This window comes from Haematobia irritans, chromosome 5, assembly GCF_050003625.1.
Source record: "Haematobia irritans isolate KBUSLIRL chromosome 5, ASM5000362v1, whole genome shotgun sequence".
NCBI classification, from domain to species: Eukaryota; Metazoa; Arthropoda; class Insecta; order Diptera; family Muscidae; genus Haematobia; species Haematobia irritans.
The window spans coordinates 89553193-89572488 of NC_134401.1; the positions used below are offsets into that span (position 1 = coordinate 89553193).

General features: G+C 31.7%; 1 protein-coding gene across 4 annotated transcripts in view; it reads right to left on the reverse strand.

Annotated features, from left to right (window-relative positions):
• Positions 1–19296, reverse strand: part of LOC142238239 (ubiquitin-conjugating enzyme E2 W) — a 68898-nt gene that overhangs the window by 43435 nt on the left and 6167 nt on the right. The window contains exon 1 of one of the 4 annotated variants that reach the window (XM_075309830.1): positions 9060–9183. The exons of 1 other annotated variant lie outside the window; for it this stretch is intronic. The gene's annotated coding sequence lies outside the window, so the exon portion shown is untranslated. Of the gene's footprint in view, positions 1–9059; positions 9184–19296 lie in introns of those variants that run through there. 2 more of the 4 variants (XM_075309834.1, XM_075309832.1) reach the window with 2 other exon arrangements.

Consider the following 19296-nt stretch of genomic DNA (forward strand, 5'->3'; position numbering starts at 1 on the left):
AAAAAACAAAAACATTAAACCAGAGATTCAAAATCCTCAAAATAAGTCTTAACCTATAGTTAAAGCTCTTTTTATTTTTAATCCAAGGATTCAATGTCGTTAATTTAAATATTTCGTCTTTAAATCAAAAATTTTTTCTTTACTTTAAGGAAAATTTACCTTAATTCAAAGACAAGCGACCAGTACGGCGCGAATTTCAAAGATTTGCGTCCTAAATTTAAAAAGGAAATGTTTAAATCAATCAATTTATAAAATTTCTTTTAAAGTTTCTCTATTTGAAATAAATTTGTACTTAATATTGTGTAAATTGCGTTTTCCACATACACTCAACAAAAAGTTTACTTGGATCCAAAGATTTTGACCTTCCTTTTTGAGGATTTTGGTATCGATTCCGAGCCAAAGATGCGGCTTCTTTAAAATAAAGACATTTTTTATGGGACTTCCCTGGCTTTAAATCTAGGATCAATAAAATTAAAATTGGATACAGATCTCATTTATCGAATTTGTATACTCTGTTTGCGATATATTATTAAAGGTATTCATGTACAAACAAATTCCAGTTTCAAAATCCAAATTATGTCTGTTTTCTTAATGCTAAAAAAAACTTTAAACCAAAGATGCAAATCCTTAAAATAAGTCTTAGCCTATATTTGAAGCGTTTTTATCATAAATTTAAAAATTCAATATGTCAGTTGAGTTAAAGACGATTTCTTTAAATTAAAAATGTTTTTCTTTATTTTAAGGAACATTTGCCTGACTTCAAAGATCTACAACTTCAACAGAGGGACGCAAAATTTCAAGATTTGTGTTCTAAATTTAATGAAAAAAATTTTGATGCAAGGAGTATAAAATTTATTTTAATTAAATTTAAAGAAATTATTTTTAAATTATTTTAAAGAATTTTGTCCATAGCATTGCGTAAATTTCGAGTCCTAAAATTTAAGTTGCATAATCTTAGAACTAGTATCGATCTAGAAAATGGATATCTTGAATTCGCCAATTTCCATCAATGTTCTCTATCTTGAGATTCAATGGAGGTCATTCCCTTTGGTAGGAGAAGCGTTTTATTATCTCAACCTTTGCTAAGTTCGGTTTAGTTAGATGTTGGGCTGCCCGTCATTTTAGGCTTACTTAGACTAGTCAGTCCATTCGGGTACCGCAGGTGTTTCTATATTTTTCTCTATGTCAAGGAACCGAACGCCGTTTCGATGAAAAAAATAGCTTGAAGAAACTTTGATAAATTCAGAAATGCAACCAGTAAATTTGATAAAAAACAAATGTTTTGAAAGGAAAAGTTTAAAAACTTTCATGAAATCTTCAGACATATCACCAGCCTTACTGAGAGAAGATAAAGAAAAATCGTTAAAGATTAAAGCCAAATCCCATTGTCGAAAATTTTGTTTGAGAGCGGATAACCTACCCACAGATCTTATTTAAAGAGTTTTCGTTCTCTTTTTGCGATATATACACCAAGGTATTGATGTACAAATAAATGTCAGTCTAAAAATACAAATTATAACAGATACTTCAAAGCAAAAAATGTTTTCTTTATTTCAAAAACAAAAATACTTTAAACCAACCAGATGCAAAATCCCCTCAAAATAATTATTGGCCTATTTTTAAGCTTTTTTCTATTTAGTCCAAAAATTCAATATTGTTTCTTTAACCCCCATTTTCATGAAGCTCCGTTAGTGCTACGTTAGCTAACGAACTTTTAAACCGCTCTATAAACATATCTGTCATTTTCCCTATATATTCCATATGCCAGTTAGGAACTTAACTGTTGAAATGTTTCAGTTAAAGTTAACGGGAAAGAAGATATTTGCAATTTAATTTCTGTTAACAGGCAGTTAAAGTCTAACGGAGCTACATGATAATGGCCGTAAATCGAAAATGTTTTTCTATACTTTAAGAGAAATTTGCTTTACCTCAAAAACATACAATTTTAGAGGTGGGACTCAAATTTCAAAGATTCATGTCCTAAATTTAGAGAAAACAATTAAAAAGCCATGATTTTTAACTTCTATTTGAGTAAAAATGCTTTATTTTAAAGAAAATTGTCCTTAATACTGTGTAAATTGCGTATACTAAAATTTAGGTTGAATAATATTTTATATTAGGTTAATACTTTTTCAGTGTAGATATAATCTAACGATGAATCATTATATCATTCAAAAACCATTTACCAACGTCAAAATCCTTAAAATAGAAACGAAATCTTTGTATCTGATAAAACTTTTTTTTCGTTGTATTTATATTAAATAAATCGTGTGACGCCAAAATATGTTGGCATGCTTCTGACAGACAGACAGACAGACATACGAACCCCATAGTTATGAGCGATCAGTAGATGATCTTATTAAAAATTCTTCACGCACCGTCAATCAATAATATTATGTGTAAATATTTATATAAGAATTTCCTTAAGAGAATATGCAAACAATTGATATGAGAATATAAATTTTATAGCCACTATTTTCTTGCCAATTTTAAATGGTTTTATTTCAGGAGGTGTGGTTTAGCATACAGACCATAATTGTTGTATTATTCTTTAAATGTTTGCCTTTTTCCTTGTTGTTTTTGTGCATTTCAATAAACAGAATTTATGGCAATTAAAATGTGGATTTTATAAAAAGACGAAAAGACGACATGTATGCATCATGGTTTATATTTTGCATTCAGCACTGGATCGACTACATTTTGTGAATAAAAATAGAGAAGATTTCAATTTCATATAAAGGAAGAAGCAAGCCATATTTGTACTTTATCATTTGTATGGACTTGGTCTGTCTGTTTAATTTCTGTGAAAGGAGTTCATAAGAAATGCGTCATTTTTTTGCTCAAGGACCAGACATATAATCGTAAAATAAAATAAAATTGATAAAAAATTTTAATTGGTATTGTCTTCTGAGTTATGTTGGCAAGGAAGTCGTTCAATATCTGACTTGGTTGAAGTAATCGCCCCTAATTACATGACAGCGAAAAAAATGGTAGTCCAACACAGTGCAATGACAGGGCTATAGGGTGGATACATTAAAACTTCTATTCAAGCTCTCCTAGTTTCTGCCGAGAAATCAACGATGTGTGTGGGTCTAGCTTTGTCCTGATGTAAGACGAAGCCCCCTATTTTGAGAACAGTGAATTTACACAACCGGGCACTAAATTTACGCGTGCCCTTGAAGTAAGGTTAATTTTCTTTAATATAAACAAAAATATTTTTGATTTGATTGATTGGCTTAAAGATAAAAAACGTTCAATATACAAGCAAAAAAAGCGTCGCCGAAAGTGGTGCGAAATTCACGCAGAAGCGATGAATTCAACATGGACTTGTCATAGGACGGAAGTCCTCCATTTCAACAGCCGTTGCACTGAATTGACATCACTTCTTTAGGTGTGATCCGAATTCAATGTTTTGGATGTAAATTAAAAAATTCTATGATATTTTGTCAAATAAATAGTTTTTATAATTTTTAATGGATTCTAACGGTTGTCGGAAACGTTTGACCTCAAATATTTTCAAAAATGCAAAATTTTTTCAAATTGGATTAACATTTTTTTCGACAAAATTTAAATGGTTTGTACCATTTTATGAATTCTTACTCTGTTTTTAACCTATTTGAAACAAAAAAAGTTAAAATTACCCATTAAAAGTGTGAAAAAAACCAAGTTATAAAAAAATGAATTAAAAGAACTTGCTGGGTAGTTGAAATAAAGAACATCATTGGGAGTGCGTCTTCTGGAAGTGCTTTGGAAGAACTTCCAAATTTTTTTGCTGGGACTGTCTGAGATTTATTTTGAGGATTCTGCATTTGTGACTTCATGTTTTTAATTAAAACAAGTAAGGAAAGTGTAAAGTCGGGCGGGGCCGACTATAGTATACCCTGCACCACTTTGGAGATCAAAATTTTCGATACCATATCACATCCGTCAAATGTGTTGGGTGCTATATATAAAGGTTTGTCCCAAATACATACATTTAAATATCACTCGATTTGGACAGAATTTGATAGACTTTTACAAAATCTATAGACTCAAAATTTAAGTTGCACTAGGGTGGGTGCATGTATATACGGCCGTAAGTTCGGCCAGGCCGAAGCTTATGTACCCTCCATCATGGATTGCTTAGAAACTTCTTCTAAACACTGCCATCCACAATCGAATTACCTAAGTTGCGGTTGCCGATGGCAAGGTATCTTAAAACCTCCTAACACCATCTTCTAAATTGTATGTAAGTCCATACGTGGTATATATTAAATCAAAAAAGATCGATCCAATACGTATATAATTCAGTTTGACAAGGTAGACATAAAATGTTGACAAAATTTTCTACAGAAATAAAATTTTAACAAAATTTTCTATAGAAATAAAATTTTCACAAAATTTTCTATAGAAATAAAAATATAAAATTTTGACAAATAGAATAAAAAATTTTGACAAAAATTTCTACAGAAATAAAATTTTAACAAAATTTTCTATAGAAATAAACTTTTGACAAAATATTCTATAGAAATAAAATCTTGGTAGATTATTTTTGGCTCGAGTGGCAACCACGATTATGAACCGAATAAAATTTGAACAAAATTTTCTATAGAAATAAAATTTTGACAAAATTTTCAATAGAAATAAAATTTTGACAATTATGAACATTTTGTTATGAACCGAATAAAGTTTTAACAATATTTTCTCTAGAAATAAAATTTTGACAAAATTTTCTATAGAAATAAAATTTTGACAAAATTTTCTATATAAATAAAATTTTGGTAGATTATTTTTGGCTCTAGTGGCAACCATGATTATGAACCGATATGGACCAATTTTTGTGTGATTGGACCAATTTTGGTATGGTTGTTAGCGACCATATACTAACACCATGTTCCGTATTTGAACCGGATCGGATGAATTTTGCTCCTCCAAGAGGCTCCGGAGGTCAAATCTGGAGAACGTTTTATATGGGGGCTATATATAATTATGGACTGATATGGACCAATTCTGGCACGGTTGTTAAATATCATATACTAACACCATGTTCCAAATTACAACCGGATTGGATGAAATTTGCTTCTCTTGAAGACTTCGCAAGTCAAATCTGGGGATCGGTTTATATGGGGGCTATATATAATTATGAACCGATGTAGACCAATTTTTGCATGGTTGTTAGAGACCATATACCAATATCATGTACCAAATTTCAGGCGGATCGGATGGAATTTGCTTCTCTTTGAGGCTCCGCAACCCAAATCTGGGGATCGGTTTATATGGGCGCTATATATAATTATGGACCGATGTGGACCAATTTTTGCACGGTTGTTAAAGACCATATACCAATACCATGTACCAAATTTCAGCCGGATCGGATGCAATTTGCTTCTCTTTGAGGCTTCGCAAGCCAAATCTGGAGATCGGTTTATATGGGGTCTATATATAATTATGGACCGATGTGGACCAATTTTCTCATGGTTGTTAGAGACCAACATCATGTACCAAATTTCAGCCGGATCGGATGAAATTTGCTTCTCTTTGAGGCTCCACAAGCCAAATCTGGGGATCGGTTTATATGGGGGCTATATATAATTATGGACCGATGTGGACCAATTTTTGCATGATTGTTAGAGACCATATACCAACACCATGTACCAAATTTCAGCCGGATCGGATGAAATATGCTTCTCTTAGAGGCTCCACAAGCCAAATCTGGGGATCGGTTTATATGGGGGCTATATATAATTAAGGACCGATATGGACCAATTTTTGCATGGTTGTTAGAGACCATATACCAACATCATGTACCAAATTTCAGCCGGATCGGATGAAATTTTCTTCTCTTGGAGACTTCGCAAGCCAAATCTGGGGATCGGTTTATATGGGGGCTATATATAATTATGGACCGATGTGGACCAATTTTTGCATGGTTGTTAGAGACCATATACCAATATCATGTACCAAATTTCAGGCGGATCGGATGAAATTTGCTTCTCTTTTAGGCTCCGCAAGCCAAATCTGGGGATCGGTTTATATGGGGGCTATATATAATTATGGACCGATGTGGACCAATTTTTGCATGGTTGTTAGAGACCATATACCAACACCATATACCACATTTCAGCCGGATCGGATGAAATATGCTTCTGTTAGAGGCTCCACAAGCCAAATCTGAGGGTCCCTTTATATGGGGGCTATACGTAAAAGTGGACGGATATGGCCCATTTTCAATACCATCCGACCTACATCGATAACAACTACTTGTGCCAAGTTTCAAGTCGATAGCTTGTTTCGTTCGGAAGTTAGCGTGATTTCAACAGACGGACGGACGGACATGCTTAGATCGACTCAGAATTTCACCACGACCCAGAATATATATACTTTATGGGGTCTTATAGCAATATTTCGATGTGTTACAAACGGAATGACAAAGTTAATATACCCCCATCCTATGATGGAGGGTATAAAAATATGGGAAACATTTAAATCTGAAGCAATTTTAAGGAAACTTCGCAAAAGTTTTTTTATGATTTATCGCTCGATATATATGTATTAGAAGTTTAGGAAAATTTGAGTCATTTTTACAACTTTTCGACTAAGCAGTGGCGATTTAACAAAGAAAATGTTGGCATTTTGACCATTTTTGTCGAATTCAGAAAAACATATATATGGGAGCTATATCTAAATCTGAACCGATTTCAATCAAATTTTGCACACTTGACTATACTACTAATTGTACTCCTAGTGCAAAATTTCAACCAAATTCGGCCAAAAATCTGGCTTCTGGGGCCATATATTCAAGCAAATCGGTATAAAACTCTGGCTGCTGGGTCCATATTAGTGCATATCGGGCGAAAGATATATATGGTAGCTATATCTAAATCTGAACCGATTTCTTCCAAAATCAATAGGTTTCTATTCTGACCCAAATTAGGAACATGTGCCAAATTTGAAGGCGATTGGACTTAAATTGCGACCTAGACTTTGATCACAAAAATGTGTTCACAGACAGACGGACATGGTTATATCGACTCAGGGACCCACCCTGAGCATTATTGCCAAAGACACCATTTGTCTATCTCGTCTCATTCTGGGTGTTACAAACATATGCACTAACTTATAATACCCTGTTCCACAGTGTGGTGCAGGGTATAAAAACGTTTATTCTTTGAAGCGTCTATGATAATTTGGATTTTTAAATTGGAAATAGATCAATCCCAGGATTAGTCCTTGGTATGAATGGACCAGTTCTGGAAGTATATGGAAGGAACCGGACAACTTAATGTGGATTTTTCATTGACGGGGTAAATTTATACTTCACACCGAAAAAAATATTGTCGTGAGGTCATAAATTTCACGAATGCGAATTTTGCTTAGCGTAGAAGACACATTTCTCTGACATAACGTTTTTTTTTCCTTGTCCAAAAGTCGATAAACTTTATAATGAAGTCGACTTAAAATTGGGTATCTTAACATGAAAGAAAATTTGACTAGGTCAAGTGAGTGTAGAAACCAATAAATTATATGATATTTTTAAAACTTCGACAAACTGATCACTGGTACCAGTCCTGTGGTAGGTTCGTTAGAGACAATTTGCACCAATTTATAAAAGTTGCATATTCGACTGGAAATCAATATCAGTCCCTAGAAAAAGTTCAAACCTTTATCATCAAAAAAAAAAATTGCCGAACACCCTTTCAATGTCTTTCGAACATTTTTGAAATATAAGTAAAATTACATTACTTCCGTTTCCAAAAGTAGTATTGGGTACATGGTTTGTAAAAAAGGGGCTGACTAAAGTGGGTCGTTTCTTTTAAATAAAGATCTTAAACTTGGGTTTTGTATAAATAGAACTGCTTGACTATATGGGTTGCTTGTGCGTTGATGGATATAGCGATAATTGTCTGTTGATGGCCCAGTTGGATTACAAACTGTATGGCCAGCGACTGTATGCTCAGCCTGGACAAAGGTACAATTTGAAAAAATTCTAAAATCGAATAATTTATTCTACATTGTTTGTATTACGGAAAAAAGTGCTGAGAAGTAAATAAACCAAGTGAAAATGAGAAATATATGAGCGTTACAATAAACCAGAAAATTCAGAAAAAAATCTGTTAAATTTTTTTCACATCCTGTAAAAGAGCCAACGTTTATATAAAAAGTCTATATATTTTTTCCAAACAAACTTCTTTACAGCGAAAAGCAAATGGTAAACGATATTTGTTTTCGTAAATTTCGTTTGGGAGGAAGGTATTATTTTTTTTTGTGTGAAAGCTATGTTTGAAATAAAATAAAGTCTTTAAAATAAAGTTTTTAAAAAAAATCTGCTATTTTTGAACGCTTTTTTGCTTTGTACAAAAGGTTGAAAAATTTGAAAAGTTTATCGACATTTGGAAATGAAAGAAATGTGTATTCGATGCTAAGCAAATCACGCATTCGTATTTCAAGGACAAGAAATTTTAGGTCTCATGGCAATATTTTTTTGTCAGTGTATAAATATATATTTTTTGCTATCCCAAATTAATAATGGGACGTGATGAATTCCTAAATAGTTATATCGAACTATCTATTGTTGTAACCAGACCTAAAGAAATGCGGTTGTATTATTGTAATTGCACAAACAGTGAAATATTAAACTGGTTTTGCCTTTTTTGTGTAATAATTAAATTATTCAGAAATAATTATAAAATATATATGCATCAAATTGTATTCCAAAATAAATCGCAAATGCAAAATTTTCCATTTTCATAAATGGAAAGCATCAGAGAACAGAATCTTTGCATTTATTTTTATGCATGAATGAAACAAAAAAATTCTTATTTTTTCTAATTTTTCACTTCTTTCTTCTCACTTCTTTCATTTTCATTACAATATCGAAACAACATTGTTAACCGTACAGCTGACCAACAACAATCATTTGAACATTTTCACATTATATATGCCGCAATGTTATGGTATTCTTTTAACGAAAATTGGGTATTACACAAACAATTGCTATATTAAATATTTCTAGGGAGTTTTCTTTTTTAAATTATTTTATTTATATATTTTTTGTTTTTAAGAAAAACAATTTTACATACAAATCGAAAGAAAAAAATGTTATTTTTGTTTTAAGAACAATAATCCCCCGAGTCGTTCGTATTCATTCGCGTGCCAAACGTAACTGACTAATGCCATCAGAGACACAGTGTTTGGTCTCGGCCTATACAGCTCATATACAGATCCAACCAAAGGCTGCTATGTTGTATGAACTCCCGCTAAAATGGAATGAAATGAATCCGCTAAAACTGATTGGGATTCGGATGGGATGTGTGAAAGGGGGTAGTGCTGTACGGGACAAAAACGTCGACTACTTGCATACTAACAAAACGAACAGAAAACCAAACAACTGAATGAGAAAATACATCATAATATATCAGTTAGATAGCAAAATGACTTAAGTAATACAAATTAGGTTTTATGGTGTCACAATGGAATTAAAGGCTGGAATGAAAATTGGTATTTTCATTATAAGATCGGATTGAACATCTCATTATATACCGCAAGAAATATTTAATTTACTTGCACTCAAGAAATAAAATTGTGTGATCGATCAATACAAAAGCGTTATTAGAAACAAACGGATACGAACCATCTTGATTATGCCTATATTTATGCGATTTATGGTTGAATGAGTGGGTATGGGTTCACGATTGCCACTCAAGCCATAAATAATCTACCAAAAAATTGGAGAAATTTTACCAAAAAAACTACCAAACAAAAAAATTTAAAGTTTTTATTTCTATATAAATTTTATCAACATTTTATTTATTTTATTATTTTATTTTATTTCTATAGAAAATTGTGTCAAAATTTTATTTCTATAGAAAATTTTGTCAAAATTTTATTTCTTTACAAAATTTAGTCAAAATTTTATTTCTATAGAAAATTTTGTCAAAATTTTATTTCTATACAAAAATTTTTTCAAAATTTTATTTCTATAGAAAATTTTGTCAAAATTTTATTTCTATACAAATTTTTTTTTCAAAATTTTATTTCTATACAAAAATTTTTTCAAAATTTTATTTCTATACAAAAATTTTGTCAAAATTTAATTTCTATAGAAAATTTTGTCAAAATTTTATTTCTATAGAAAATTATGTCAAAATTTTATTTCTAAAGAAAATTTTGTCAAAATTTTATTTCTATAGAAAACTTTGTGAAAGTTTTATTTCTATAGAAATTTTTGTCAAAATGTTATTTCTATACAAAAATTTTGTCAAAATTTTATTTCTATAGAAAATTTTGTGAACATTTTATTTCTATAGAAAATATTGTCAAAATTTTATTTCTATGCAAAAATTTTGTCAAAATTTTATTTCTATAGAAAATTTTTTCAAAATTTTATTTCTATAGAAAATTGTGTCAAAATTTTATTTCTATAGAAAATTTTGTCAAAATTTTATTTCTATAGAAAATTTTGTCAAAATTTTATTTCTATAGAAAATTTTGTCAAAATTTTATTTCTATAGAAAATTGTGTCAAAATTTTATTTCTATAGAAAATTATGTCAACATTTTATTTCTATAGAAAATTAGTCAAAATTTTATTTCTATAGAAAATTTTGTAAAAATTTTATTTCTATAGAAAATTATGTCAAAATTGTGTTTCTATAGAAAATTAGTCAAAATTTTATTTCTATAGAAAATTTTGTAAAAATTTTATTTCTATAGAAAATTTTGTGAAAATTTTATTTCTATAGAAAATTTTATCAAAATTTTATTTCTATACAAAAGTTTTGTCAAAATTTTATTTCTATACAAAAATGTTGTCAAAATTTTATTTCTATAGAAAATTTTGTCAAAATTTTATTTCTATAGGAAATTTATGAAGTATCTCTTAGTTGAAGAGGAATATTTTTAAAAATCTACCAAAACATCAAGAATTCTGCCAATCTACCAAATAGTAAAGAATCTACTATTTTTGGTAGAATTCAATCGAATGTAGGAATCATACTGGCCCCCACGACATGATTTCATAATAGTAGAAAAATGTTTTGGCTCATCATAGTAAAATGTAAATTAAGGCGGTATGAAAATAGACCCAAGGAAAATGAGACCCAAATGAAACAGGGACCAAATGTGCTGATCCTCATTTAAAAAAAAAATAGGGTTCATTTTGTAAAACCATTTTTTATACAAGTGTACTTAAAATTACAAATATAGTAAACAAGTTTTTTACTACAAAGTAAGGTACATTAACATTACTATTAAGTCTATATATTTTTCAGTTCTATTATGTACAAAAAAGTGTTATGCACTTTTGATTATCATCTGAAAGGGGTTATGTGAAAGCAAAAGATATTAATACCAAATATGATAAGTTATAAGCAATATACATATATACATTCTATTACAGTATTGGAACACTTTTAATTTAAGGAATTGTTTCCAAAAGATCAACAAAACAATCCTTAATACATAACATAGGACCAATGAAGTAGCAATTTATATTACTAAGTATGCCTTTCATTCATTGATTTCGCGACAGTTATGAAAAAGTATTGCAAATGGTGTGCATAGGATGAATGTTTGATGATTCTCCAATGACAAGAAATTTATTTTTGGATTCGTTGAGATAAAAATGGGACAGATTATAATGAGCGTGATACTGATGATTTTCTTGATTTTATCTTCATGGATTCCATGAATCATAAAGATTCATCTAAACGAGATACGTATATATGAAATTTAACAATCATTTACACTTCAAGAGAATACACAACGAGGTTACTTGCATGTATGACGTGATAAGGCGCTCATGACGAAATACCCAATTTCAAAATTAAAAACGAAAGTAACCCAAAAGTGTTAAGTAATTTTATTTTAATGGCAAATATTACGAATTATCCGCCAATTGCTAAATGGATATATAAATGCACATTTTTACTTATGCATTGTAATTGATTGAAAATGCAATCAGATGCAATATGGCAATGAAGAATGGTAATATTTTATACAAAAAAAGAAAAAAACAAAACGGATATAAGATTCGAAGCAACTAGAAATGATAAATGTGAGAGATTTGGGTTCAAATCAATTAAGAAACAAGTAGGTAAAGTAGAAAGTCGGGCGAGGCCGACTATATCATACCCTAAACCACCCCTATTGAATTAGTAAACATAAGTATTTGTGGGGTATAATTGAAATATTGAGTCCAAATCACTCAATTAGTGTGGCTAAATATAGCCGCATTTGTGTCAATTGGGCAATTTGGGAAAATCGGGCAATACATATATATGGGAGCTATATCTAAATCTGAACCAATTTACACTTAAGGGATGGTTAATTAAATTATCTTGTGCCAAATTTGACGACGATCGGTTAGTAAACAAGCGCAATGTGGAACCATTTATCAAAATCGGGCGACACATATACCATATAGGGGAGCTATATATAAATTTGATCCGATTATTTCCACACAGAAAAAATATCACCAAAATATTTCCAATTAAAAAATTGATTGAAGTTGAATTTTTTTTTCGATTAATAAATTAATTGATTCAGCAATTAACATTTTAATCAAGATAGAAGCATTAAGCTAATTATGTCAATGATTAAACATTTTAAAATTTTTAATTAAAAAATTAATTGATAAAATTATTCCGAGTTTGATTAAAAAATCAAACTCGGAAGACTAAGTCACTTAAAAAAAGTGATTTTTAACTAAAAATTTATATCAAACTATCCATTTTTAATCAAACTAAAAACACTAAGTCCGTTAAGAAAGTAATTGAAAATAGTTACGTTTTTAATGGAAAAAATTAATTGAGTTTTGCATTCAACATAAATTAAATTTTTAATTGAATCAATTAAAAATTAATTGAAAATTGCTAATAAAATCAATTAATTTTTTTAATCAAGTATTTTTTAAATTTCCAATTAAAACTATGATTGATACTATGTTATCATTTTCGTGATTGAAGACATATCAATTAAAAAATTAATTGGATCAATTAATTCCGTGATTGAATCAGAACAACAATTTTTTTTTGTGCAAATTCAATACCGTTCGTCTTTGTGCCAATAAACACTCTGTGCCACATTTCATTAAAATCGGTTAATAATTGCGACCGGAATCCTGCGAACAACAAATACATGGACAGTCAGACGGACGGGCACCAATGGCTAGATCGACTCAGGAGGTAATTCTGAGTCTATCGGTATATATTTTATGGGGTCTAATATCAATATTTCTGGTAAACACTTTTTTTTGGCAAATCAAAGTTATTATACCCTGACCTCTATGTGGTTTTGGTGATAAAAAAAAAACTATTACAATAATAAATTCATGGTTTTCAAGCTCGAGGTCTTGAAAAAACATGAATTTATTGTTCTAGCAAAAAGTCGACCAAAAATGATAACTAATAAAACCTATTATGTTACATATGTGCATTTATATTCTATTGTAGAACCAATCTGTTCAAAAAATATCTGGTTGGTTAAACAGATATTTAGCTGTGAAATGATTTGGAAAAATCGATTAGATTTTCAACTTTTGTATGACTACAAAGAATCCCATAGGTCATGAAAAATTTTCTTTCCGCGAAATTTCACATATTTTCCTTGTGATTTTTCTTGATAAGCCTAAATACTCACAGTAGGAAAGTGCTTGTGTTTTATTCTTTTCCGGAAAGTAATTGTACCATGTTGCTTCCTCTCAGCACGTGACCAGCTAACCACTATTATAAAATGACCACTGTACAAGTTAACCCAGGTGTTGCTTAATTGGTTCATTTGCATATTTCTTGTTTTTAATTGCACAAGTAAGCATTGTTTTCGAAATCATCACTGTTAGACGCACAGGTTTTACACTATTTATTTAAAATTTTTATAATAATAAAATTCATACATTAATTTATAATATAACCATGGTCTTATTGCACCAAAAATTGTTATGCTGACGACCTCGTGTGTTCTTTAGAATTTAAACAACTTCTCCAGAAGTGGAGTGGAACTTCGCAAAGTGTGTCATGCGGCCTGTATGAGTTTGCCAGGAGTAGACACCTACGTCTCTTCTGGATTGTATGCAGAAAGACCATAGGATAATTCGGACATAAAAGAGGTGTTGAATTTGTATGCTGGTGTTATTGATTAAATGCCCAACCCATTTCCGTGCTATGCAATTACATTTAAATACTTACCCTTCTACAACTAAGAAAATGGACAAGACAACAAAAATGCCAATAATGGCCAATGGATGGATGAACTTCCGTATTTGTAGGCCTATGCCAAGTTGAAGGATGGATAAGAATTATTCTGCCATTCACTGCAGTTCTATGAACTAGTATATGCCGCTGTGTTTGTACGAATCGTATGTTCTACCTTTCGGACTGATTGTGTAAATAATGATGAGTTCATTGGATTATAAAACAAGTATATATGGTATTCAGTAAGTTCACCACTGTGGTATCACAATGGACTGAATAGTCTACGTGAACCTGAAATAACGGACTGCCACTCTACCTATCGTAACCTAAGTTAACCATGACAGGACCGAATGGTCGGCTCGAATCTTAAACACTTGGCCCATGGACTCAAATATAATTTCTTGTGGATTTGATGAAATATGTTCCTCAATAAGATAATATTGATTCAAATAGTACGGTAGTCGACTATGAGCCCAATAAAATCAAATGAAATTAAGTTTTTCAGATGACTTGAGATCTAAATTCTGTAGTTTCTCTCCTTTATACTCAAATGCCCGCGAGAAGCAAATTCGGGAAATGTTGGCCTCTGTGGTCATGTGAGTAAATAGGGCGAGATATATACGGGAGCTATATCTAATTCGGAACCGGTTTCAATCAAATTTGGCATGCATAGTCACAATGTTAATTCTACTCCCTGTGCAAACTCCCTGTCACGTACATACACCGTAGTAAAACTCTGGCTTCTTGGAACATAACAGCTTGGCTGATAAGTCCCCGGTCTAACAAAGAAAAACACATTTTTTTTTTGTCAAAATTCGTTTTTTTATTCAACATAGTTCCCTTCAAGAGCGATATAACGATTATAACGACCTTCCAATTTTTTGATACCATTTTGGTAGTACTCCTTCGGTTTTGCCTCAAAATAGGCCTCAGTTTCGGCGATCATCTCTTCATTGCAGCCAAATTTTTTCCCTGCGAGCATCCTTTTGAGGTCTGAGAACAAGAAAAAGTCGCTGGGGACCAGATCTGGAGAATACAGTGGGTGGGGAAGCGATTCGAAGCCCAATTCATGCATTTTTGCCATCGTTCTCAATGACTTGTGGCACGGTGCGTTGTCTTGGTGGAACAACACTTTTTTCTTTTTCATATGGGGCCGTTTTGCCGCGATTTCGACCTTCAAACGCTCCAATAACGCCATATAATAGTCACTATTGATGGTTTTTCCCTTCTCAAGATAATCGATAAAAATTATTCCATGCACATCCCAAAAAACAGAGGCCATGACTTTATAAGTGTTATAAGTGCGATTTCGCCCACAATCAATAGGGTTCTATTCTAATACAAAATACATAATTGTGCCAAATTTGAAGTCGATTGGACAAAAACTGAGTTCACAGAGAGACGGACATGGCTATATCGACTCAGGGGCAAACTTTGAGGTGTCTTTGACAATAATGCTCTCGACTCCTCCTGTTCACAGTGTGACGTAGGGTATAAAAAATCGACGAGCCGGCTTATCAAAATTTAAAAGAAACAAGTATATACGGCCGTAAGTTCGGCCAGGCCGAATCTTATGCACCCTCTGCCATGGATTGCGTTGAAACTTCTACGAAAGACTGTCATCCACAATCGAATTACTTGGGTTGTGGTATCTTAAAACTTTTTAACATCGTTTTCTAAATTGTGAGTTAGACCATACGTGGTATCTATTAGACAAAAAAGTTATGTATAGGTAAGTCTACAAATAATTACGCATCGATATGGACTTTTTGCACGATACGTAGAGAGCCAGAATTGAAATATGGGGGTCGCTTATGTGGGGGCTATATACAATTATGAACTTGATATGGACCAATTTTTGTGTGATTGGAGATCGATTTATTTGAGGGCTATATATAACTATAGACCGATAAGTTAGGCATGGTTGTTAACGGCCACACGGTTGAAAAAGACTGTTTTTCATATGTTTGGCTATAAACATTATATGTTTGGAACACAAATTTTTAAACACAATATTTTTGAGTGCAAGCATATGATGTTCATAAACTAGCATAACATGTTTGGGACATATATGTTAATATGTTAGAACATATTATGTTTGGGACATAAAATGTTTGTAAATATAATATGCTTGAATGCAAACATATATTAATTTAGAAATAGCCTATTAACATATATGTGTTTAGTAGCTTGGAGCGCTATTTAACAGGGAGCGATATTGAATTAAGTTGGTGGTTGTTGCTTGTTATTACAAAATTAACATTTTATTTTTCCTTGGGCAATTGATCAGCTACTTCTTTGATCCTTACAAACTGTGTGGTCCGCTGTTCGAATCCCCGTCCGGCAAAAGGTAAAATTAAAATAAAAAAATCATACAATTGAATAATTTCTTCTACAATGTTTGTATTACAGAAAAAGGTGCTAAGAACTAAAAAATCTCGTGGAAGTGAGAAAGATGTGGGGGAATATACAATTGGGCAGAAACAAAATTTTGAGCATTCAGGTCGAAAACCTAAGTTGTTAGCACCTATATTACCTGTTTATTTTCATAATTCATTATGATTGTAAATATATAAATAAATAAATAAAATTTTGAGCACAATATTGTTTGGGAGAATGTTTTTTAAGCATATAATATTTTTGGGTGCAAAATGCTTCCAAACATATTATATGTTCACATAATAACATATTGTTTTTTGGAAGACAACATTATTGAATTTGGATGCAAAAATACAAAATGTTTTGGAACTTAGACTACCCAAACATATATTGTTTAGACCAATATGCTTTCAAACATATTATATATTGGAAGAGATCAAACATATAAATGTTTGGGCAATACCCAAAAATGTATATGCTTGAAGCAAAATATGTTTGGGAGTATATGTTACAGAAGCGATTTTTTGTGAGAGTGCATATACTAGTATAATGTACCAAATTTCAACTGACTCGGATGAAATTTGTTCCTCCAAGAGGCTCCAAAACCAAACCTCGGGATCGGTTTATATGGGGGCTATATACGATTATGGACTGATATGGACCACTTTTGGCATGGTCATTAGAGACCATATACTACAACCACGTACCAAATTTCAACCAGATCGGATGAACTATGGTTCTCTAAAAGGCACTGGAGGTCAAATCTGGTGATCGGTTTATATGGGGGCTATATATAATTATGGACTGATATGAACGAATTCCAGCATGGTTGTTGGATACCATATCCTAACATCACTTACCAAATTTCAACCGAATCGGAGGTCAAATCCGGGGATCGGTTTATATGGGGGCTATATATAATTATGGACCGATTTCGACCAATTTTTGCATGGTTGTTTGAGGCCATATATTAACACCACGTACCAAATTTCAACTGAATCAGATGAATTTTTGTCTTCAAGAGGCTCCGGAGGTCAAATCTGGTGATCGGTTTATATTGGGGCTATATGTAATTATGGACCGATATGGACCAATTTTTGCATGGTCATTAGAGACCATATACTAACACCCTGTACCAAATTTCGGTTCATGGTGTTAGTATATGGTTTATATGGGGGCTATATATAATTATGGATCGATGTGGACCAATTTTTGCATGGTTGTTAGAGACCATATACTCACACCATGTACCAAATTTCAGCCGGATCGGATGAAATTTGCTTCTCTTAGAGGATCCGTAAGCTAAATTTGGGGGTCCGTTTATATGGGGGCTATACGTAAAAGTGGACCGATAGGGCCCATTTGCAATACCATCTGACCTACATCAATAACAACTATTTGTGCCAAGTTTCAAGTCGATAGCTTGTTTCGTTCGGAAGTTAGCGTGATTTCAACAGACGGACATGCTCAGATCGACTCAGAATTTCACCACGAGGCAGAATATATATACTTTATGGAGTCTTAGAACAATATTTCGATGTGTTACAAACGGAATGACAAAGCTAATATACGCCCATCCTATGGTGAGGGGTATAAAAATGGAAAAGTCGGGTTTTATTCTGATTACAGTTCGTAGTGCCAAATCAAATATTTTTACTTGGTTTTAACTCGGTAGAGTATCATGTAACAAGTACCGACATAAAATGTTTCATTTTTCAATTCTTTATTTTATCGTTTGTTTGATCTATCTCGAATTTAGTAAACTTTGGTTCAAACAATAACCAGTTCTAAGAATACATTTTCGATGAGCATTTTTGTGAGTTTTCTTAGACATCTTTATTAAAGCATGAAGATGTGTCCCTTTCATAATACAAAATAATTACACATTGAAACATTTGACCTTAAGCTATTCGTACCACCTCCATTAGCAGCAGTTTCATAATAAAGTCGTATCCCTTCCTATTAAAGACAAATAACCTTCGAAACTGAGCCTATACCAATACAAAAGACCATGACATGTTGAGGTTAAAAGAATCCTGCAGCTAAATTGCATGCATACCTGTCTCAAAACTAAATAAACCATATCCATAGACTGCATCAAGTCAATGGGTTGACGAATGAATAACCAATTATTATTTGCAGTGGCGGAAAACCAACTAAAGTTAAAAGTTTGACCCACTTGTGAACAAAGTGCATGTCTTTTTGAAGTCAACAAAGCATATTTATTTTTATGGATACAATAAAAAAGTAAATACAATTAATTTTTAAAATAATATTGCATGTTAGTCACTTTGTTTAAAACCAATAAGATTACACTGTAAGAAATATTCTATTTGGTTTATATTCTTGTCACCCATAGTTAATTTACCTAAGATTAAAAGAACGAGTTCTAGCGTTATCGCAATGAAGATAAGAAAAGCAATTAAGGAAGTCCGTCCGAAGTTTACCATAGTACCGATAGAGAAATTTGTAATCTCTGCTAACACTCAAAGATAAGTTCATATTAATATTAAGAAAGCATAGATATACATTTAAATATAATATTTAAATATATAAGAGATGTATGTAATAGTGTTAGCGTTTATGTTATGGGTTCCAATCAGGGTTGCCACAGTTGGTAGTATTCTACCACAAATGGTAGATTTTTGTTTGTTTGGTAGATTGATAGAATTCGTGATGCTTTGGTAGATTTTGCAGAATATTCCTCTCCAAATAAGAGGTTCTTCACAAATTTTCTATAGAAATAAATT